This window comes from Notamacropus eugenii, chromosome 4, assembly GCF_028372415.1.
Source record: "Notamacropus eugenii isolate mMacEug1 chromosome 4, mMacEug1.pri_v2, whole genome shotgun sequence".
NCBI lineage: Eukaryota > Metazoa > Chordata > Mammalia > Diprotodontia > Macropodidae > Notamacropus > Notamacropus eugenii.
Genome location: NC_092875.1, coordinates 398,720,886 through 398,745,655, shown reverse-complemented (window position 1 = coordinate 398,745,655; position 24,770 = coordinate 398,720,886).

The window sequence follows — 24,770 nt, the reverse complement described above, 5'->3', positions numbered from 1 at the left end:
TTTCTTGGCAAAGATACCCTTTTCCAGCTCATTTTACAGATGAGGAAACAGAGGCAAAAAGGGTGAAGTGAGTTGCCCAGGGTCACACAGCTGGTAAGTGTCTGAGATCAAATTGGAACTCAGGAAATTGAGTCTTCCTGACTCCATGGCTGTCACTCCATCCACTGAGTCACCTAGCTGCTTCCTCTGAAGATTACTAGTAGTGATTTTGTTACTGCGGGAAAGTAGGGCAAAGATCACCAATGGGGTCCCAGTGATTTTGAAGATGCATAGAGGACATAATGTGGAGGGGTGGGGAATAGTAAATGGAGTTTCCTTACTTCAAGTTCACCTAACTTCTCTGGGGTTTTGCGAAGATGATTTCATGAGCATACGCTAGAAGCAACAGTATGATAAAATTAAAAGTAATTTTCTTTCTATAACTCAGATAAGAGAAGCATCATGACATAGTGGTTAATCAAGATTTGAGAAGTTTAGATCATGGTCCAATAAATATTTTTTGGTTGATGATTCTCATGGTAATTGATTCCATGCAATTTAACTAAACTACTTTGCTAATTTGAGCTACAATAAAATTTCATTCATTTACACTCTGATACTTCATTAATTCAGAATTTGTGATCATTTCAGACAGAAAATTGGCTACAGCTTCTTTGCTGAGTATACTCTCTCTTCTAGGGTCAACCAAGTTTAAAATGGTGAAATTATCTTAGACTCATCCCTCCCTTCCTTACTTTATATTCCATTAATCACCAGATCTGATAGATTTTCTCCTAGAAATATCTCTTCTATTCATTCCTTTCTTCCCGTTATCATTCTCACTACCACCACACTAACAAGTTTCTATCATCTCACATCTGGATTGCTACAGCAAATTCCTACCCAACCTCCTTGATTTAAGACTCCCTACTGCAATTCCCACTTCCTAGTCCACAAAGTTATTGGGTGGAGATCATTGTCATTGGAGGTAACATTTACATGGTGCCTATTAAAATACCAGACACTGTCCCAAGCACTTTACAATTATTTTATTTGATACTCACAACTCTGAGAAGTAGGTGCTTCTATTAGTCCCATTTTACAGATAAGAAAACTGAGGCAAACAGAGATTACTTGACTTATCTAAGGTCACACAGCTACTATGTGCCTAAGGGCGGGTTTGAACTGAGGTCTTCCTAACTCCAGGGCCAGAGCTCTATCCACTGTGCCACCTAGCTCTAAGGCTCATTCCAGGTCTACAACACAAAGTCAGAGACTCAGAAAAAATATCAGAAACTATCTATTCCAAACCATAACTGACCAAGTATGTCCTCTGCAAAGTCACCGACATGCAAATATCTAACTTCTCTTGAACAGCTTCAGAGAAGAAAAAAATTTCAACTCCCAAAGTAGTTCTTTCTACTCTTAGATAACTCTAATTGTTATGAAGTTTTTTTTTTTACATTAGCCCTAAATCTTCCTCTCCATAATTTCTACCCATCACTTCTAGTTTTGTCCTCTGAGGTCAAGCAGAATAAAAGCTAACCCCTCCTTTACATGACAGGCCTTCAAATGTTTGAAGATCATACCCAGCCCCACTTCTCTTCCAAGTCAGTCAATTAACAATCACTCTAGGTGGCACAGTGGAGAGAATATCAGGAACACCCGAATACAAATGCAGCTTCAGATACTTACTAGCTGTGTGACTCTGGGCAAGTCATTTCACCCTGTTTGCCTCAGTTTCCTCATACGTAAAATGAGCTGGAGAAGGAAATGGTGATGCACTCCAGTATCTTTGCCAAGAAAACCCCAAATGGGGTCACAAAGAGTCAAATGTGACTAAAATGACTCAGCAACAACAACAAATATACCAGGCACTGTGCTAAGCCTTAGGAATTGCAACACAAATAAAAGCAAAGCAGTCCCTGTCCTCAGAGTCACATTCTGATGGAGGAGGTGTGTAAATTCAAGATATATAGAAGCTAAATGAAAGGTTAGCCTAAAGAAGAAGACACAAACAGGAATAGGAGGGACCAGAAAAGGTCTCTAGAAGAAGCTAAGATTTAGAAGGACACACACAGTGGTGTGTCCTCTTTAAAATGTGACACAAAGAACTAAACACAGAACACCATACTTGGCCTAACCACAGCAGAATTCAGAGGAAGCTTTTGTTCTAGACACTATGCTCAATGTAGCCTTGTCTGTCTTGTGATTTTTCTAATGCATCTTGATTCTGCATCCCGCTAAGACTCCCATTAACTATTGTCTAGTCATATCTACCTCACTTTGTACTTGTTTAGTTGATTTTCTTAACAAAAATGTAGAACTTTGCATTTATCCTCAATAAATTTGATCTTATTAAATTTGGTCCATTGTTTGAGTCTACCAAGATACATTTGGATTGGAATACTGTCATACAATGTATTTGCTATCTCTTTCAGATTTATCATGTTCAAATTTTACAAACATACCTTCAATGGATTCATCCAAGTCATTGATAAAAATGACTCAACAGAGCTAAGGACAGATCCCTAGGACACATTACTGTGGGGTCCAAAATTGTCCAGTCTACAAGAAAAACCACTGAAGTAGAGCTCTGAAACCATTTATTAAAGGGATCAGACCCCTTCAATGAATAGCGCCTCAAATCTTCATGATCTAAGATGTCCCCTTTCCCCCAGACACTCAGAAGAGGCAAAGTAAAATTCAGAATCTCACTGATTGCTAGACCTTGCTTTTGATTCTCCAGGAGGTCTAGAAATAACTCATCAGCATGGATATGCAAGGTAAGGGTCATAAGATGGGCCCTTCCTCATGTTGGACAAGAAAGTGGTCCAGAGATACAAAAATCAGTTGGGAGACTTTCCATATCACGTTAAGTCATCCTATCCATGCTGGGCATGATCATACACTCATCACCCAAAAGGGGGAGGTACTTTAGTCAGCTTTCTTATGGTTAGGAAAGTGAACTTTATAACAACCAGTGAGCTTTATAACAATTGAGTGAACTTAAGGCTTGTACTTTAAAGTTGGGGGCCTAATATAAGAAAGAATCTATCTAATGCTGTCGATCTATAGGAATTCCTATATCTGATGTATGTAAAATATGTATTAATATATATAGTTCCTATATACATGCTGGTTGACTAGACTGATTAAATATATATTAATAGAAAAATAAAATACTAATAATTGCTAACAATCACTACCCCTATGGAATCACACTAAGCTGATTAATACTGATTGGAGATAAGTTTAAAATAGGGGCCTGATCATTTATTTTAAAAAATTTTAATGTAATTTATTTATTTTTCATTTTTCAACATTCTCTTCCACAAGAATTTGAATTCCAAATTTCCACCCCATCTCTTCCCACTCCCACACCCCAGGACAGCATGCACCCCATCCACCCCTTCCTCCAGTCTATCCTCCCTTCTATCACCCCCCACCCCACCCCCACTTCTTGCATCCTCCTCCCCTCTATTTTCCTGTAGGGCAAAATACATTTCTATACTCCATTGATTGTACATCTTATTTCCCAGTAGCATGCAAAAACAATTTTTAACATTCATTTTTAAAGCTTTGAGTTCCATATTCTTTCTCTTTCTCCCTCCCCACTCACCCTCACTGAGAAAACAAGCAATTCAATATAGGTCATACATGTGTAACAATACAAAACACTTCCATAATAGTTATGTTGTGAAAACTAACCACATTTCCCTCTGTCCTATCCTGCCCTCCATTTATTCCATTCTCTCCCTTGACCTGTCCCCCCACAATGGTGTTTGCCTCTGATTATCCCTTTAAGCAATTTGCTGTCTCTTCTGTTGGGGCAGCTAGGTGGTGCTGTGGATAGAGCATCAGTGCAGGAGTCAGAAGGACCTGAGTTCAAATCTCACCTCAGACACTTGACACTCACTAGCTGTGTGACCTTGCCCAATTGCCTCATCATGGATCATCTCCAATCATCCTGATGAATATCTGGTCACTGGATTCAGATGGCTCTGGAGGAAGAGTGAGACTGGTGACCTGCACAGCCCTCCCTCACTCAAGAAACAAAGTCAAATTCAAGTCATGTCATTATTTCTCTGATGGCATGGTCTTCTTTGGCAGTGAAGGATGAACACACACACATCTCTTCTATTATCTTCCCTCTCCTATCCCCTTCCTTCTTGCCTTCCTGCAGGGTAAAATAGGTTTCTATATCCAAGTGAGTATGTATTATTTCCTCCTTAACAAAGTCTCATGAGAGTAAGGCTCATTTATATTCCCTTTAATCTACCCCATCTTCCCCTCTACTGTAAAAGCTCTTATCTATTTTATGTGAGATGATTTCCTACATTCTACCTCTCCCTTTCTTTTACTTCTAGTATATTCCACTCAACAATAAATTTTATTTGTTAGGTATTTTCCCTTCATATTCAGTTCATCTTGTGCCCTCTGTCTATATATCTATGTGTGTGTGTATATACATACACATATACCCATATACGTATACGTACACATATATAATATACCCCATACACACTTGCATATATATTCCCTCTAACTACCCTAATATTGGAAAAAGTTTCATAAATTACAAATGTCCTTTTTCCATGTAGGAATGTAAATAGTTCAACTTTAATGAGTTCCTGTTTACTTTTTCATATTTCTCTTGATTCTTGTATTTGAAAGTCAAATTTTCTTTTCAGCTCTAGTCTTTTCAACAAGAATGCTTGGAAGTCTTCTATTTCATTGAAATTCCATTTTTTCTCTGAAGTATTATACTCAGATTTGCTGAGTAGGTGGTTCTTGGTTTTAATCCTATCTCCTTTCACCTCTGGAATATCATATTCCAAGCCCTCTGATCCCTTAGTGTAGAAGCTGCTAAATCCTATGTTATCCTGATTGTATTTCCACAATACTTGAATTGCTTCTTTCTGGCTGCTTGTAATATTTTCTCTTTGACCTAGGAACTCTGGAACTTGGCTACAATATTCCTAGGAGTTTTTCTAGGAAGGAAGGAAGGGAGGGAGGGGAAAAGGGAGGAAGAGAACATGATGTAATTTTACTAAAGCCATATAGGTCACTGATCTCAAGTTTGCAAATTTCATTCTTTCATGTTTTGAAAATTGGGACGATATCTGCCCAGGTTAAGTCTGATATCACCTTTCTTATTCTCTCTGATCATTCAAAGATCAGTGGCAATGACTCAGCAATCACATCTACTGGTTCTTTCATCACTCTGAGTTGCAATTAACCAAAGCTTAAAGACTTAAATTCATTCAAGGCAGCTGAGTGTTTTCTTACTATCTCCTGACTTGAGTTTCCCCTCCCTGTTAACTATTTTTGATCTATTCCTTACCAGTCAAAAGGTTTTTTCTCCTTGGGAGAGAAAATAGAAGTAATATAAGATGGGAGCAGATAATGCCATTCATTATCATTATTGCATCCAGCCTGGATAACAGTCCTTTACCTTATTGTTCTTTCTCTTTCCCTAACATAGATTTTTAAAAATCTTTTTGCTGTCCTCAGTATTTATCATGAGCCTCAGCCCATTCTGTGCAGACCATACAAATTTTTGTATTCAACTTCAGCTCTTGTTTCCATCATCTATATGTGTCCTTCAAAACCATCAGGTTTTGGTTACTGCACAGCCATGAAAGAAGCATTATCATCATCATCATCATCATCATCATCATCATCATCATCATCATCATCATCATCATCATGTTACAAATGGACAAGATCTTAGAGCTAGCTCAACCTGTCATCGTCGTGTTCGTCCTTCATTGCTGAAGAAGACCATGCCATCAGAGAAATGATGACATGACTTGCACTTGACTTTGTTTTGAGTGAGGGAGGGCTGTGTAGGTCACCAACCTCACTTCTCCTCCAAAGCCATTTGAATCCAGTGACCTGATATTCCTCAGGAGGACCAATCACTATACAAAAGATGAAATTGAGGTTCAGAGAGCTAAGTGACAAGTCCAGGACCACATAGATAGTGTACCAGCATTCAAATTTAGATCCTGTAACTCTCCACTCTTTCCACTGTATGATACGGAGCAGAATCATTTCTGCTTGTCTTCAGAATTCCTATCCTTATTGAGCCAACTTCCCCTAGAGAATGTGAAGTCATTGGATCCTACCTAGTCCTTCTTTTGACTCTTTGAAATCTGCTCAACCAAAATCTAGAATGCACATAAGTCTCTAATGAGTTTTCCTCTTCCCATAGACCCATTGTCAGATCTTATCATTTTTACCTTCACAATCACTTATCAGCTCCTCACCACTCTAAACAATCACCTCCCTGGTCAGGGCTCTCAACACTTTGACCCTTGATTATTGCCTCCTAACTGGTTTCCTTGCCTCAAGTCTCTCTCCACTCCAGTCCATCCTCCATTCAGTTGTCAAAATGACCTTCTTAAAATACAGGTCTTACCATGTCACCCTCCCCCTATTAATCAACTCCAGTGGTTCTCCTATTACCTCTAGGATCAAATATAAAATCTCTGTTTGCATCCAAACCCTTTATGACCTGCATCCCCAACTTTTCCAGTCTTCTTACACCATACACCCTACTTCCTACATACTCTGAAATCCAGTGACACTGGTCTCTTTGATATTCCTCAAATAAGATGACCTAGCTCCTTACTCCAACATAACTGACTGTCCCTCATGTCTGATATGCTGTCCCTCCTCATCCTTGCTTCCTGGTTTCCTTCAATTATCAATTAAAATCTGACCACCTATAGGAAACATTTCCTGATCCCCCTTAATGCTAGTGACTTCCTTCTGAGATTATCCCACTTTACCCTGTATAGATCTTGTTTGTACATAGTGGTTTATATGTTTGTCTCTTCTGTGAGACTGTGAGCTCTTTGAGAGCTGGGATTGTCTTTTGTCTTTCTTTGTATCCCTAATGCTTAGCACAGTGTCTGGCACCTAGCAGGTACTTAATAAATAGTTACTGATTAACTGATCTCCAGAATCCACCTTTCTCTTCTGAATTTCCTATTATTGTTGGTAAATATACCAATCCAGTTGAATTTTTTCTTTTGCATGTTTGTTTTGTTTTTAGTTCCCCCACTCCATGACCTTTTTATTCTTTTAGCAACAAATGCTAGGTTCCTTCTTGGTGGTATCATTTGTACCCACACAAATTACCAGAAGTGGATAGCAGTTCCTAGGTCTAACTTAGACCTAGGACTTAGACTTAGAAAACTATTTATTAGATTCCAGGTATCTACTAAGAAGACAACAGTCTTTGTTGTTTATGCCCAGTGGATACTAGTTCCGTCAGTATCTGACAATAGGGAGTTGTTAACTCTCTCTGCTCACCTCTTCTCACTCTCACCATTCTTGCAAGACCTAATGTTATTTATGCATTGATATCATCAGTCCTTGAGGAGCAAGAGGCATCTTCAGTCAATTCTCCTTCTACAGAAAAAGCCTGGTACCTATTACTCAGGTCCAATTGTTTAAGGGGTCTTTCTTTTTCACTCTCTTATTTGCCACCATATTCTTTCACCTTCTGTCTCTTTTCATCTTTTTTGTTCTTTGTTACCTCCTTGAAATTCATCTTTCATTTTTTTTCAAATGTTTAAGAAGCATTTTATTCCTCCTGATAAACTGGAGAGTAAAAATGCATTCATCCAGCCTTTTCACCTTCTCTAAAAAAAGCAAATGGTTCTTGGTGCATGTGCACATGTCACTAGAACTTTTTCACTAGAGACCCATTTACTTTTAAATTAACTAAATATAAAACACAAACATAGTCTCTCAAATAATTGCAAAATTTTTCTAAGTCTTTATATTCCTTGACACAAGATCTTCAGTCTTTTGTCTTTATTTTGGTAGTTCTTTTGGTTAGCCCTTGTGGCAAACTATCCATCCACCCAGGGCCTGTTCAGTGTATTAAGGGTTTAGTCCTTGCAATAGCCTGATTAAGAACTATTAATCTAGTGAATGTAGGGCACTGAGAGCAGGGAAAACATGTGCTGGGAGTTTTGATATCAACCTGCTTTGATTTATTTCTACTATCCTGATTAAAGTTTGATACAGTATGTATCCTTGCAGGTAACCTTGAATGAAATGCAGTGAGTATGAGATGAAGGGGAGTTTTCCTACACAGTATGAAGACTAAGCTATTTATCTGATTGGTGGAAAAATCAACCCACATCCCTAGGCAGACACCTTTCCTCAAGATAGAACTATTAATCCACTCAGCTGAAATCAGCACATTTCTGCTTCTGGGAAACAGTTTCCAGCAGGTGTTATCCCAGTGTACCCAACTTGTGTTGGGGGATATACATGACAAGTGGGGCTGAACACTTGACCCAAGACCAGAATATGCTGCCAGGTAATAGTCAAGCTCCTGATGATGCTCTCTAGCTCTCAGAGCTACTAGCTATCACTGTCTCCTTGGCTCTACCCTTTTGTAGCTGGTATAAGTTTCTCCTTTGTAAGGGTATAGGTTGATGTTTACACCAATCAGATAAATGGCTGTCTCCATCTTACTAAGGAAAACTCCCCTTCATACCAGGCTCACCTCATTTCATTCAAGGTCACTTATAAGACATGCTGTATAAAACTTTAATCAAGATGGGAGAAATAAATCAACACAGTTTAATATCAATACACCCAGTACCACCCTTTCTATTTCCTACAGCATTAAACAAGGCTATAGCCCTGAAGTTCAATTTTCTGTTGCTGCGGGGAGAAAGAGGAAGAGTAGGAAAGACTTTCACCAAGAATTTTCCATTCAAAAATCCACAGAATTATATCAGCTTCCATTAATTCAGTGCAGGAATATGAATGCTCTATTGGTCTCTTTTCGTAAAGCAGCACAGATATTTCAAGAAGGGCCATATTAGGTGTGATTTTGCTTCCAGGTGGCCACTCACATACTTCCCAATCTCTAGACCTATCAGGTGTATGCATTTAACTATATCTCTGTCCTTTTAAAAGCAAGCAGTTCTGAGATGGTTCCTTCCCTTCCACCATGGTGTAGGAGCTATCATAATCCTTCCAAAGTAGCCAGAAAAGAGAAAGATTGCCTTAAATGGAATGCTATTTCCCCAATCATTTCTTTCACCTTAAACTCATTCCTTTTAAAAATCTCTCCACCCCAGCTTCTGCCCCAACTCATGGCTATAGGCATTGGAGCCTGAAGTTTTGTACAGGCAAGTTTGACATTTAAAAAGTTTCAAGAGACAAAATATTGAGGTAATTTAATCATTTTATTAATAATGCCAGTATTTTAATAAAAGGATGGCCATTTGGCCATCTCTTAGACCAAAGACAATCATGGTAGTAGACTCATAGCTTGTATGTCCTTTTGGAAGAGGGGTATGCAAAAGGATACCAATAACTCTGATTAGTAAACTGTGTGTGTTCGTCCTTCGTTGCCGAAGAAGACCATGCCATCAGAGAAATGATGACATGACTTGCACTTGACTTTGTTTTGAGTGAGGGCTGTGCAAGTCACCAGCCTCACTTTTCCTCCAGAGCCATCTGAATCCAGTGACCAGATATTCATCAGGATGACTGGAGATGACCCAGAATGAGGCACAATTGGAGTTAAGTGACTTGCCCAAGGTCATACAGCTAGTGAGTGTCAAGTGTCTGAGGTGAGATTTGAACTCAGGTCCTTCTGACTCCTGTACTGGTGCTGTATCCACTGCACCACCTAGCTGCCCCTGGTTAACAATTAATAACAGATGGACTTTACAAAGAGAAGTGGGCTTACTCCAATGAGAGACTGAGAGTGGTATGTCATCCTTGGACACAGAAACCCAGATACCCAGACCAGCCCCAGTCTTGGGCAATTTAGACAAAAGGGTCTGTTCTCCCTCAAGCTTGCTTGAATGGAATTCACATTAGATTAGAGATTCCTTGTAAGGTTGGTTGGGGTCAGATACAGGAGAAGATTAATTCAACCTTCAGAGACTTGAAATGAGGATAGAGAAAAGGGATATGCTGAATCTCCCCAAATATTTAGTTATTAATAATTTCTCTCACAAGCTGTTACTATACATGCAATCTTTGTTACAATTACCATGGATAATTGTGAATTGGATAGATAATAATGATTTTGATCCCTATGTTCAAATCAGACCACCAAAAGATTTAGTGAACACCTACCATGTGTTAGGCAAAAGGGATATAAAGAAAAGAAAGAAAGAATCCCTGTCCTCAGTTACTAGGGAAGAAAAACACAGAATTTTTTTAAAAAATACAACGGTGAATTATTAAAAATTAAATCATAAGAAACAGATTAAAGTAGCATAGTTACTGGATCCTGTGACTGCCCTTCAGGAAAAGAGAGACTAACAACAGAGATAAATTCTGCTTACAAGGGATGGCAGTCCAGGATCTAGGATTCACTATCTGTTCTATTGTGAAGCAGTGAGATAAGATCTGAGATGGCAAGAAAGCCATGCTAAAGAAACTTACACAGGTCTCCTTTAGACTATCCTATAGACCAGTGGAGTCCAAAGTCAGAAATCTCTCATTCTGTGATAGGTACAGGACACATTTTGGAGAGCTGAACTCATTCTTTCAGCAGAATATCCCTGTAGCTCATCTCTTGTCTTGTGTGCTTTTATCATTTTTCTGCCTGCATTAAGTTTTGCCTCCCCAATACCAGTTCCTCACTCCATTTCCTTCTTATCATTTATCTCACCTGTGTGGCATCAACCCATCCCACCTCAGCAGCAGACTTCTGGTTATTCAGAGATGTGATAAGACTAATTTCAGAGAAATAGACAAATGTGGGCTGGATTACTCAGCGATTTTATGGAGGAGATCTAGACCTGAACCAGGCTTTAAAAGATGAATTGACATTTTTTTAGGAAAAAGTAAAAAAGGAAAACATTTCAGGCTAGAGGACACATTAGAAAAAGGGAAATTTCTCATATTGTAAGCTTGTTCTTGAATCAGTGTACCTTAACTATAAGTGATGTTTGAAGTAAAAATACCAGCAGATCTTGTCTACTTTTTTTTTTGAGACTTACTCAGGCTGGAAGTGAAGTGATTACTCACAGACCCAATCCCACTACTGACTAGCGAGGGCACTTTGATGGGTTCTGTTTCTGACCTGGGCCAATCAAAGCTTATTAGGCACCATCATGCCAACTCCCCTCCTCCTCTGGGAGTTCACCATATTAATGTTAAACTTAATGCAGTACCTGATTAGCTTAGCCCACTCAGCCCAGAACTCCACAGCTAGAATGATGCACCATCTTCTACTTTTCTCGAGGCAGGGATTATTGGCTCCTGGTCTGCCTCTTAAAGGGTGTATTGGGCCTATACAACATCTATTTGCCACTACCAAAGGATTTTGGGTGACTGTCACATGACCCAAGGCAACCAACCATTGTTGCTCTGTCTCTAGTCTAACCTATCTGCAGAGTCCTCCTTAATAGGCTGATCCTTCACCTGAAAGGTGGTCATATACCTGAGAGTCAGTGTGGCTTCATAAAGGGCCAAGGAATAGTCAATGTGGTATTTGTTGCCCAACAGCTCCAGGAGACATGCCAGGAGCAAAACAGAAGTCTGTACACATTTGTAGATCTGACCAAGGCCTTTGACACTGTTAGTCATGAGGGCTTACGGAAAAATATGTCAAAATTTGGTTGCCTGGAGAAGTTCATCAGTATTCTATGTCAATTTCATGATGGCATGTTTGCCCAAGTTCTGGATAATGGACAAAACTCTCGTGCCTTCCCACCAACCAGTGGAGTAAAACAGGGCTGTGTGCTTGCTCCCATGCTTTTTAATATGATGTTTTCAGGCATGCTGACAAATGCTTTCAATGAGGATCAACATGGCATCAAGGTCAACTACCGTACTGATGGTAAGTTCTTCAATCTGAAAAGGCTACAAACCAAGACCAAAGTGGAGGGAGTGTTGGTGCATGATTTTCTGTATACAGATAATTGTGCACTCAATGCAGCCTCTGAAGCTGAGATGCAACAAAGTATGGATCAATTCTCTGCTGCCTGTGCTAATTTTGGCCTAATAATTAACACTAAGAAAACATAGGTGCTCCATCAGCCACCACCACACCATCCATACGTGGAACCATTGGTTACAACAAATGTAGAAGTTTTGAATGCTGCGGATAAGTTCACTTACCTTGGTAGTGTACTTTCCAGGGATGTACACATTGACAGTGAGGTTGATGCAAGCATTGCCAGCTCTAGCTCAGTGTTTGGGAGGCTTTGAAGAAAAGTTTAGGAGAGAAGAAGTATTATATTAGACTGACTACCAAACCAAAGGTCTACAGAGTCATTGTACTGATCTCATTGTTGTATACCTGTGAAACATGGACAGTCTACCAGTGCCATGCTAGGAAACTGAATTGTTTCCATTTGAACTGTCTTAGGAGGATTCTGAGGATCACCTGGCAGGATAAGGAACCAGACACTGAAGTACCTACTCAAGCTGAACTGCCAAGCATTCAAACTATGCTTCAGAGAGCGCGACTCCAATGAGCTGTTCAAATGCAAAAGGTACTCTTGCCAAAAAGACTATTTTATGGAGAACTCACATGGGGCAGGCAATCACATGGTGGTCATAAGAAGCGATACAAGGACACTCTCAAGGTCTCTCTCAAGAACTTTGGATTTGACTGTGCAACATGGGAGACACTGGCACAGGACTATTCAGCATGGCATGTCCACATCAGAAAGGGTGCTGTGCTCTATGAGCAAAGCAGAATTGAGACAGCACAAAGTAAATGTAGGATGCACAAATTTGAAATATCCACCCCAAATATTCACATGGAATGTCTGTGCCCAACCTGCAATAGAGCATTCTGAGTTCATGTTGGTCTGATCAGCCACAGTTGGACACACTGAAACTTCACTTTATCATGATGATGTCCTTTTAGTCCTCTTCGAAAACAAAGGACAACAACCAACCAACCATCTGCAGTGTGAAGAAATTTTACAAGTTCTGCAGTCTACCTTGTATCATTCCCCAAACCAAACTGGTACCAATGAGATTCTCTAAGATCAGCCTGAGCTGTTGCAACAGGACCAAAACCCTCTGGGAATAAAGTTAGCTAAAACTTTAGAATGAGAACCAAAAAGTTACTCAGTATTTCAATATTCTTGAACTTTAGATCTGTCTGAAATCAACATATAACACAGTCATAGGGATAAATCTTTCCTTCAAAAAGCTTTTTTGGCATAAACAGAGCTGCTGTTTCACAAACAATTGGGCACCCAAATAATTGGAAAGATTTCTGAAGAGCAAATGAAGCAAATGAGATCAAAGAAAGTGGGAAATATATGGAGGCAATTTTGAAGCTAAATGAACACATAACATAATTAGAGAGAAATGAAAACTCATGAATGTCCATTTGATTTGGATCAACAGGATTTGAAGGACTCTGGTTATTAAAGTCAACACTGAAGATTTGCTCCTGTTTTTATTTTACCAAAACATATATCTCACCTAATGACACTTATTTAATGGAGATCCATTTACTTTGAAATTAATTAAAAGTAATAGCAACTTTTTGAAATTTGTGTGTAGGTCCCCATTTTTAAAAGTTAAAATGCTGCCTTCTTCAAAACATGGAACAAAAAATTGTAGGATCTGAGAATGGAATCCCTGTTTTTAAAACTTTGAAAAGTGATTCATAGAACCATAGAACATCTGAGTAGGAGTAGAGCAGCTCATTATCCTCAACCTACATTTGAACTGAAATCTTCTCTATAATATCTTCGACAAGTTGTCATCTAGTCTCCACTTGAACACTTACAGTATTCACTACTCACTACTTCTAGAGGTGATCCATTCCACTTTGGGACAAGCTCTAATTCTCAGAAAGTTTTTCCTTATATAGAATAAAAATCTGCCTCTCAGAAACTTCTAACCATTGCCTATAGTTCTGCTCTCAGAGACCAAACAGAAGAAGTCTAATCACAAATTATTTCTTTTCAAATATGAAAAATCAAAGGACATCAGACCTAGAAAGGACCTTAGATATCAATTGTCCAACCTCCTTATTTCATAAACAGAGCTTCAAAGAAGGTTAAATAATTTACCCAATATCATGAAGCCAGAGTTAGGACCCAGATTTCTTTATTTCCATTCCCAATGATGTAACAAGGACTAAAACTATAGGCTTCTGATTTCCATTCCAGTGTTCTTTCCACTATGCCATATAACGTCTCTGCAGTGAATCCAGGTCAACTCCAGTCTACTAATGCTTCATGGTATGATGGAAAGAATGAAGGATCTGGATACAGAGAATCTGAATTTGGATATTGGTTCTTCATACAGGTCAGACCTTAGACAAATCATCTAACTTCCACTATAAAAGGCGAATCCTTGATCAGGTGATCTCCAACATCCCTTTAAGCTCTAATTTATAGGTTTTCTAGTCCAACACCCTTGTTTTACAGCTAAGGAAACTAAAGCTAAGAGAAATTAAGTAGCTTGCCCAAGGTCACATAGGTAGTAAATGGTAGAGGGAGGATTTGAACCAAAGTCCATGGAGTCTAGAACCTATACTTATCCCTAAATAATGTTCACATCATAAGAACAACCTTACATGTAGGCATTGAGTATTTTTATGGGTAGGAGGTCATCAAGCTAACTTTCAGTGAACTGTTTGCAGTCTAGTTTTGTTCTCCATCCCATCAGAAAACATTCATTCTAGAGCAAAGGGTTCATGAACTTGGGGGGGGGGAAATATCTTTATTTCAATATAATTGGTTTTCTTTGTAATCGTATATATTTTACTTTATGCATTTAAAAACATTATCCTATGAAAGGAGTCATAGGCTTTATCAGATTGCCAAAGGAGTACATGCCACAAAATAAGATTAAGAACCCCTGCTTCTACAGTCTACCTTTTAAAAGCACAATGCTTGGCAAATGGTAGACACTTGCTAGGTGAATGATGGATAGATAGATAGATTGATTAAAAGGCTATTGGTAAACCATGCCTACAAACACTCAAACTATTTTGACCAGGATAAAACTCCATGATGGGTTTCTTCCTAGGAAAAGAAATAAATGTACTTCAAGACTCTCTCTCCAGTCTTCAGGTGTTCAGAGAGAATGACTTGTTCCTTTAAAAAAAATAGAAGGGCTTCAAGATAAGATGAGAGAGAGAGAGAGAGAGAGAGAGAGAGAGAGAGAGAGAGAGAGAGAGAGAGAGAGAGAAAGAGAGAGAGAGAGAGAACCTAGCATTGAAAAATCAAAGGGGAATCCTAGCCTATGTCTAAAGGTTTGATGAATGTAACATGAAGAAAAAAAGAGATGTGCCACTGAATACATCTTATATCTATTGCATAAGTAATACATATAAGCTCTTCTTTTAGAGGAAAGAACCAGACTCTGAGGAGAAAGTATCTATTTGATCTCCATGAAATTATATGAATCCATAGGTGCTGTCAGGAGAGAGATCTGTAAGGTCAGAACATTCCACTTTGAATCCTCAGCTTTGCCTGGCCTCCACTTCACAGAACAAGAAGCCCCAGGGCTGGGTACCCCCTCCTAGTGTTCCCCTACTCTCATACCCACCTCTTTCCAGCTTCTTCTAGTGATTTTCCTTCCCCATTAGACTGTAAATTCTTTGAGAGTAAGGATTATATCCCCAACACTTAACACGCTGCCTTACAATAGGTATTTAATAAATGTTTATTGAATTGAATTCTTAAAAAAAGAAAAACAATGGTGGTTGAAACCCTGCTGAAGGACACTAAGGCAAATATTTGACAATTTGACTTTCATAATTGAGAGGTTTCCTGACCTCCTGGGTCATTTATCTAGATTTTAGAGAACCTCCCCTGATTTGTCCCAGTTACAGGCCTGGAGTAATTCATATAAGCATAAAATATCCTGCTGAAAGGAATCTAGAAAAGAACATTGCTAAGATTATCATTAATTCTGTCACTGCGGCAAATAGAATAAGAGGCAAGGGCTTTGGAAGAGAAGGAAAGATTTGAGAATTGGACAACTAGCTAAGAAGCTGAGAACAGGGTTTGGATTTCTGTGGCACAGATCAGAAGACAAAGCTGATCTCCAGTGAACCTGGAATGTTCTCCCTCTTCACCTCAGCCTCTTGGAACATCTGGCTCCTTTCAAAACTAAGATAAATGTCATATCTTTCAAGCTGTGGACATTATATCTCCTCAATAGAAATGTAAGCCCCTTGAGGGCAAAGGCTGTCTTACTTTTATATACTATACATACAGTGTATATATATATATATATATATATATATATATATATATATATATATATATGTACGTGTGTGTATATATATACATACTGTATATGCTTTACATACAATATCTTGTATATAATATACTGTATATATACAGCATACTGTATCCTCAGTGCCTAGTTCAGTTCTTAGCACATAGTAGGTGCTTAATAAATATTTGATCAAATAATAGCAGTGGGGGATTTTACTTATCCAAATATCTGCTAGAGCTCTCTCTCTCTCTCCCTTCCCCCTCCCAAAGCTGAGTAACCAATAATTTCTTGTCTTCCTTTAGTGATAATTTCACCCTTAAAAAGGTAGAAGAAGCAGCAAAAGGGAATTATTCGAGTCCTGGTTCCCCACCAGCAAGGAAGACTAGTTGTTGGAGGAGACATAATGGAAACCTCAGGGAGAAGTTACTATTCCACATTAAATTTTGTGATAAAGAGGGAAAAGAAAGCCAGGCAAAATCAGATTTCACCCTAGTTTAGAGGGGAAGTTTTCAAAAGGCACAAAGTAAAATTACATAGGATTCTCTGACCTAAAATTTTGCCAAGGAAGTCAAACCAAGAGAAGTGGGGAGCTCTCAAGATGAAAATCTGAAGACCCAAAGAGAAATCATTTCATTGAAGAGGAAAAGGGAGAGCAAAGGTATTAACTGGAGGAAGATGCCCAAGATTTTGCCTGAAACATTCAGATGGAAAGCTTCCTCCCCAAATTTTTTCTTCTAATATAGGGACCCTCATATAGGGTAATTTGTTGGCCCTTGGTATGCACTAAAACCTCCATCGCTCCTATGACCAACTCTGAACAGCTATTCTCAGGGTCTGGTTACCATGGTACTGGATTCCCAGGCTCATCCTCCCAGCTACCACCTGGGAGGTGGCCTATACTTTCCTAATCTCACCTCTTCTTGGGATTTGGGGGATTATGGGTCATTAACTAACTGTGCCGCACTATGCGGTGCTCAGGCCTGACTTTTTGGCGGTTAAGGTACTCCCTCTCATATTATGAATGTACCCAGAGCAGACTTCCCTCCATATTACCCTTCCCACTTTAGTACTCCATCAACTAAATTTGCTCTGTGGGCAAGAATCTCTAGTTCCAACTCTGGGGGGAGTTATTTTTAAAAGATACACACAAAAGATTAAAACAAGATCCGAGAATGGAAGATGAACACAAAATCATGACCTGTCATGCTGTCAGGCACACTATGCTCAAAAAGACTAAGGTTGGATAAGAACACAAAAATGGATTTTTAATCTATATTGGAGAAAAGAGGAAGTTTGAAAAAGGAATACAACTGCCATGTATAGGGAAAAGGAGAATAATAAGAGATAATAGGGTAAAGACAAATTTACTTAACTATTATTTTGCTCCTTTTTATGCCAAGGAAAATAATCTTTAGATTAGAACAGAAAGAAAAAAAATGATTAATAAAGTGAAACCCAAGAAAAGTAATGAAGAAATAAAATAACACTTAGCTGTTCTTGATGAGTTTCAGTCACCAAGACTAGACAAACTTTACCAGAGAATACAGGAAGAATAAGTGAATGTGCTTACTGAGTCACTCCCAATTGTTTTTGAAAGGCAAATGGGAAGGGTGTCACAGGACTGAATCTGGGGAAATCTCTCAACTTTCCAAGAGAAAAAAAAGAAGACCAATGAAAATTAGAGAACTTAATTTCAAGTCCTGGCAAATTTCATATTATGAGAGGAATGTTTGATAAGAAGGTATGTAGTGGAGTGTCCAAGAGATTTCTTGGACCTGTTCTTTTTTTAATTATTATTATTTTTAAATTTATTTATTTTCAGTTTTCAACATTCACTTTCACAAAATTTTGAGTTTTGAATTTTCTCCCCATCTCCCCCCTTCTCCCCACCCCAGGACAGTATATATTCTGATTATCCTTTCCTCCAATCTGCCCTCTCATCTATCACACTGCCCCCCATCCCTTTCCCTTCTATTTACCTGTAGGGCAAGATAGATTTCTACACCCCATTGCCTATATATCTTATTTCTTTGTTGCATGTAAAAACAATTTTTAACATTCAGTTTTAAACCTTTGAGTTCCACGTTCTCTCCCTTCCCCCCTCCTCACCCACCCTCATTGAGAAGGCAGGCAATTAGATAGAGGTTATACATGTATAGTCATGCAAAACACTTACATAACGCTCAAATTATGAGAGACTAACTATATTTCCCTTTATGCTGTCCCACCTTCCATTTAGTCTATTTTCTCCTTTGATCTGTCTCTCTACCAAAGTGTTTGCTTCTGATTATCCCTTCTCCCAATCTGCCATCCCTTCTATTATCCCTCCTCTTATCCCCTTCCCCCTTGCTTTCCTGTAGGATAAGATAACCTTCCATACCAAATTCAGAGTATATTTTCTTCTCTCCTGAAGCCAAATCTGATGAAAGGAAGGCTCACTTATTCACTCTCACTTTCCCCTTCTTTCCCTCCATTGTAAAAGCTCTTTCCTGCTTTTTTTATGTTAGATGATTTATGATATTCTGCCTCTCCCTTTCTCTTTTTCTTAGTACATTCCTCTCAACACTTAATTTTCTTTTTTAGATATCATTCCTTCATATTCAGCTCACCTTGTGCCTCCCTTCCTCTCTCTGTCTCACTTTCTCTCTCTCTCTCTCTCTCTCTCTCTCTCTCTCTCTCTCTCTCTCTCTCTCTCTCTCTCTCTCTCCCTCTCTCTCTCATATATTATATATATATACATATATATATATATATACATGCACACACGTATGCATCTACACACACACACACATATTTCCTCCAACTATCCTAATACTGAGAAAAGTCACATGAGTTACAAATATCTTCTTTCCACGTAGGAATGTAAATAGTTCAACTTTAAATAAATCCCTTATGGTTTCTCTTTCTTGTTTACTTTTTCATGCTTCTCTTGATTCTTGTATTTGAAAGTCAAATTTTCTATTCAGTTCTGGTCTTTTCAGCAAGAATGCTTGGAAGTCATCTATTTCATTGAAGTTTCATTTTTTTTCCCTGAAGTATTATACTCAGTTTTTCTGGGTAGGGAATTCTTGGTTTTAATAGTATCTCTTTTGACCTCTGGAATATCCTATTCCAAGCCCTTCAGTTCTTTAATGTAGAAGCTACTAAATCTTGTGTTATCCTGATTGTATTTCCATAGTACTTGAATTGTTTCTTTCTGGTTGCTTACAAAATTTTCTCCTTGACCTGGGAACTCTGGAATATGGTTACAATATTCCTAGGACTTTTCTTTTGGGGGTCTCTTTCAGGAGGTGACCAGTGAATTCTTTCCATTTCTATTTTACCTTCTAGTTCTAGAATAACAGGACAGTTTTCCTTGATAATTTCTTGAAAGATGGTATCTAGGCTCTTTTTTTATCGTGGTTTTCAGGTAGTCCAATAATTTTTAAATTCTCTCTCCTGGATCCTTTTTCCAAGTCAGTTGCTTTTCCAGTGAGAAACTTCACGTTGTCTTCTACTTTTTCATTCTTTTGGTTTTGTTTTATAATTTCTTGATTTCTCATAAAATCATTAGTTTCCATTTTCTCCATCCTAATTTTAAAGGAATTATTTTCTTCAGTGAACTTTTGGACCTCATTTTCCATTTGGCTAATTCTGCTTTTTAAGGCAGTCTTCTCCACATTGTCTTTTTGGGCCTCTTTTGCCATTTGAGTTAGTCTAATTTTAAAGGTGTTATTTTCTTCAGCATTTGGGGGTTCCTTTAGTAAGCTGTTGATTCGCTTTTTATGATTTTCTTGCATCACTCTCATTTCTCTTCCCAATTTTTTCTCTACTTCTCTTACTTGACTTTTAAAATCATTTTTGAGCTCTTCTATGACCTGAGATCAAGTCATATTTTTCTTGGAGGTTTTGGATGTAGGAGCTTTGGCTTTGTTGTCTTCTTCTGGTTGTATGTTTTAATATTCCTCATCACCGATGAAATACGAAAATATCTCTTTACTGAGAAAATAAGAATCTATAGTCTGTTTCTTTTCCCCCTGTTTGCTTATTTCCCCAGCCAATTATTTGACATTTTAACTCTTTGTTAAGTGGAGGGCTCCAGAAGCAGCCTCTGTTTCAGCAGCAGCTGCTGCCACCCTGGGACTAGAGCCAGACCATGCTCCCCTCTCAGCCAGTTGAGAAACCTTTCCCACTGACCTTAGAAGCTATCTTTGGCTTTTGTAGGTTGAGAAATCTGAAAACGGCAGTAGCCGCCACCACCAATTCAATCCCCTGAGGCTTGCACCAGCTCTGTCTGCACCTGGTACAGCCCATGCCAAACTGCACTCTGTTTCCAGCCCGGTGCAATACACCTTTCCAATCAACCTTCCAGATTGTCTTGGGCTGGAAAACTGCTTCAGTCCATCATTCTGTGGTTTCTGCTGCTCCAGAAATTGTTCAGAGTCTTTTTTTACAGATTTTTTGAGGAGTTTGGGGGAAGGGCTCTAGCAGGTCCCTGCTTCTACTCCACCAACTTGGTTCCACTTTTTAACATTTTTGTGAATAACTTTTGACCATGTAAAATCATTTAACCTCTCTAGACCTCAACTACCTCATTTGTAAGATGACAGGGCTGGACTGAAGGGTCTTTAAGGTCCTTTACAACTCTAAATCTATGATCTCATCATTCTGGGCTAAAGGCACCAATAACAGTCTTATCCTCTCTGTTGATGATACAGCTGGGAGTAATTACTAATATACTAAGTGACCAGAGTCAGGATCCAAAAACAGAAAACTTGAACAAAATTGGTTCAAGTTCAGTATGAAACTGAGTAAGGAAAAACATAAAATCTCACACTATAGTTCAAAAATCATCCTTACCAATACAAAATGAGTGCTTGGGCATAGGCAAACAGCAGCTTTGAAAAGGTCTGGAGATTACAATGATTAATATGAGTTAACAGTAGTGCTGTATTGGAGCCAGCTCAGTTTTCATTTATGAGCATTTGTACCTTGCAAATTAGCAAACATTATAAAGCAGGGCTTGAGTTATTGTTTTGTAACTCGTCTGGACTTAAGAAAGTGATGGAGAAAATGGTAATAATGTAGATGAAACTTAAAAGTATGTCTTTCATGTGTATATTGTTATTGTTCAGTTGGGTCCAACCTTTTGTGATCCCATGGACCACAGAACACCAATACCGTCCATGGGGTTTTCTTGGCAAAGATACTGAAGTGGTTTGTCACTGCTTTCTCCAGTGGATTAATGTAAACACAGTTAAGTGACTTGCCCAGAATTACACAGCTAATATTGGTCCAAGGCCAGACTCGAACTCAAGTCTTCCAGATACCCAGTGTTCTATCCACTGACCCACCTAGCTGCCTTCAAGGAAAACAAAATTCATTTGCCCAGGCTCATCTATCTAATAAGTGTCTGAGGCCAGATTTGAACTCAGGTCTTCCTGACTCCATGTCCCTTGCTCTCTATCTAATTTCCCACCTTGGAATATTCCTTCCTAGAGGTGATAACACTCCCTAAAGAAAAAAAAATCTTGAATTGTAATATGGAATCAATTGATATATTCAAATTCCTGGCAAGCAGTCTTATACTAGTTTATAATTAATAACTATACTCTGTATACTTTTCAGATTATGAAAGTAAAGTTGCATTGAATATTTTTTTAATTCTCTCCCTCCTTCTCCTCCTTCCTTCCCCTTCTCCTTCCTTCCCTTTCCTTCTCTCTCTCTCTCTCTCTCTCTCTCTCTCTCTCTCTCTCTCTCTCTCTCTCCTCTCACTCTCTCTCCTCCCATATATAGACAGAGATATAAGATTCAGTTATTAAACATCTACCAGCATACTCTAACCTAATACTGCAATGTGGCAACCAGAAAAAAAAAAACTAAGTGAAATGTGTTATCTAGAACTAGAACTACAGCCATATGACCTTGAACAGCTCTGTGATGAGTGCACAGTTAACTATAATACAAGACAAAATGTGGTGAAAGATCAAGTCAGGCTGCCATGAAAAATATGAGGCAGAAAATATCAATTTTCTGTTGAGGGGATCATGGGAGGCACCATAGTGGGAGGTGGCAGCTGAGCTAGAAAAAGAAAAGGGCTGAAGAAAAAACTTGAAGAAATAAAAGGGTTTTTAAGGGCTAAGTAAGATAGATAGTAGAGAGACTGAGGCAGTGGGGGCTCCATTCCAGACAGTCTCAATGATTTGAACCCCCCTCCCATTTTCTCTAGACATCATCCCTCCCTACCAGTACCCACTTTAGTATTTACCTCTCATGGTAGGAGCATTTTCATCTTCCTGCATTTCAATTTAAAATTTAAAAATAATAATAACATGAGGGAAATTATTTTTTAAATGAAATGAAAACTTCAGTAATTTGATTTGCAGGAAATGAAGAACAAAGTGTCACCAGCAGAGTGCTTTTAAATAAGTCATAATTAATTACGCATGCATCTATGTTTGGATGCTCAATTTATGACTAATTATGCAGAAAATGTAATTGCATACTGAAGTATTCAATCATGCCTCCCCTTTTGCTCTCTCCCTTCCATACACCACTGTTTCTTTGATGGTAAGCACCACCTGTTGAAACTGTCAAAGGGTTTGTCAAGCCCGCATTCGAAGAGACGTACAAGCCCCAAAACATAGTTGTTCCTGTTTAGAAATATGCAGTTAGACTCTAAATTATTCCCCATTTTCTCGCACCACATTTCAATCAACATAGCTGAAATTCTTTGTTCCTTTGCCTCCTCTTGGAATTCCTTTAATAAAAAATTATTCTAATTAATTCTCAGGACAGTCTAACATGTTAGATAACCCAAGATATGTTGTCCCTTTCACCTGTGGATTGTCAGCATATTTTTTTTCTTTTTGAAAGTATTACAGGGCTTTAAAAGAACCTTGAGGGTTCATTTAATCCCCTCCTCTGGCCATGAAAAAGGACTACGTTTGTTCTCCCAGAATTTCTAATCTCTTACCTCATCTTAAAATTCAATAAAGGGAATAGTAAGGAAGCAAAGAAAACCAATTTTAAAACCTGCTGAATCCCCAGAATGAATCATGGGAATAAATGCACCATGGGAGCATTTCCCTAGATGAGGAATTTTAGAAAGCAGGCAGGCATAAAAAAAAAAATGTTAATAGACCTTATAGTATGTGATTGGATAAGAATTATTCTGTTGCCTTTGCTAGTTCCTAAGGAAAGTGGAATGACCACACAGATTCTCTTTCTTCCTGGTGATCAGAGAAAGGAGGGTGGTTAGACTACAGATAGGAATGACTGCCTGGCAGAGGGATTGTAGCCATTGAATATTGGTTATTTTTCCATCCACCCCTTCCAACTCCATTGAATCTATCATCACTATGACAATGGTGAAACCTGGTTATAGAAAAGCCTAATAGACTTAGTATAAGGACTAAGTTTTTGGAGATGATGCAGAGGGAAATGTAAATTTTCCATGACAAACTTATACTCTGTTTGCTAGGGGGACTACTAATTAAAGGTAAAATGGATAGAGTGCTAGAATTTGGAGTGAGAGGACCTTAGTTTAATGTGCTAATAATAGCTAGTGTTTATATAATAATGCCTACTATGTGCCAGGCACTGTGTTAAGTGCTTTAAAAATATTATCTCACTCAATCCCTGGGAGGTAAGAGCTGTTATTATCCCCATTTTACAGATGAGGAAATGAAAACAAACAGAGGTTGAGTGACTTGCCCACGGTCACCCGGCTAGTAAATGCCTGAGGTCACATTTGACCTCAGGTCTTTGTAATGCTACCGCCTGTGCTCTATCCACTGCCACTGATATGGTTTGAGTGGTTCAGGGATGCCCTCAAGGACCAGAGTACTGGACAAGGTCATCTGGAATCAAGCAATTTTTAAATTAAGTTGGCAAAGATGTTTTATGCTTTTCAGCAGGCAAAAGTTCTTAAGGAAACTGCAACCTCAGAGGTGTACAGTTAAAGTTTACATAAGAAAAAGTATAGCAGAACATGTGCCAGGTATGCTGACTAGGTGATTCAGGGCAGGATTAAAGAGTGGTTAAGGAGTGGTCCGTTCTTAAAGGAACATGCACTTTTTGTATCTACTGTGCAGGCATTTTATCTAGAGTTCACCAAAAAAAAGGGGGGGGGGGAGAGAAGAAGGGGGAAGCATGGGGAGGTGTGGTTTTTAGGTCTGCTACATCATTAAGTTCACTAGCTGACTAAGGGCTGCCCAGTCTGCCACCAATCAATGTCTTGTTTGACAAGATAGATGTCGAAAGTCTAGGACACACATAATGAGGAATTCAGAATGCGTATAAGGTATAGATCATCCAGTGCGTACAGAATATCTTTGAGCCAGTACAAAGCCAGTTCAAACTAATAGTTCCTACAGGTGTGGTTTGTTATTATACCAGGGAGAGAGGTAAATGTTTTGCTGGGGACCACTCATGAATAATTGCTAGGTATAGTGTCCTTGGGCTGGGGAGAAACTGCCAGGGACAGTGTTTTGAAGCTAGGGAGAAATGTGATCTTGGAATTGGGGTCCAAGCAGAGGCACCTGAGCACCCCATCACCACCACCTAACTGTTTAGTTTGAATTCCACACCTGTCTCAA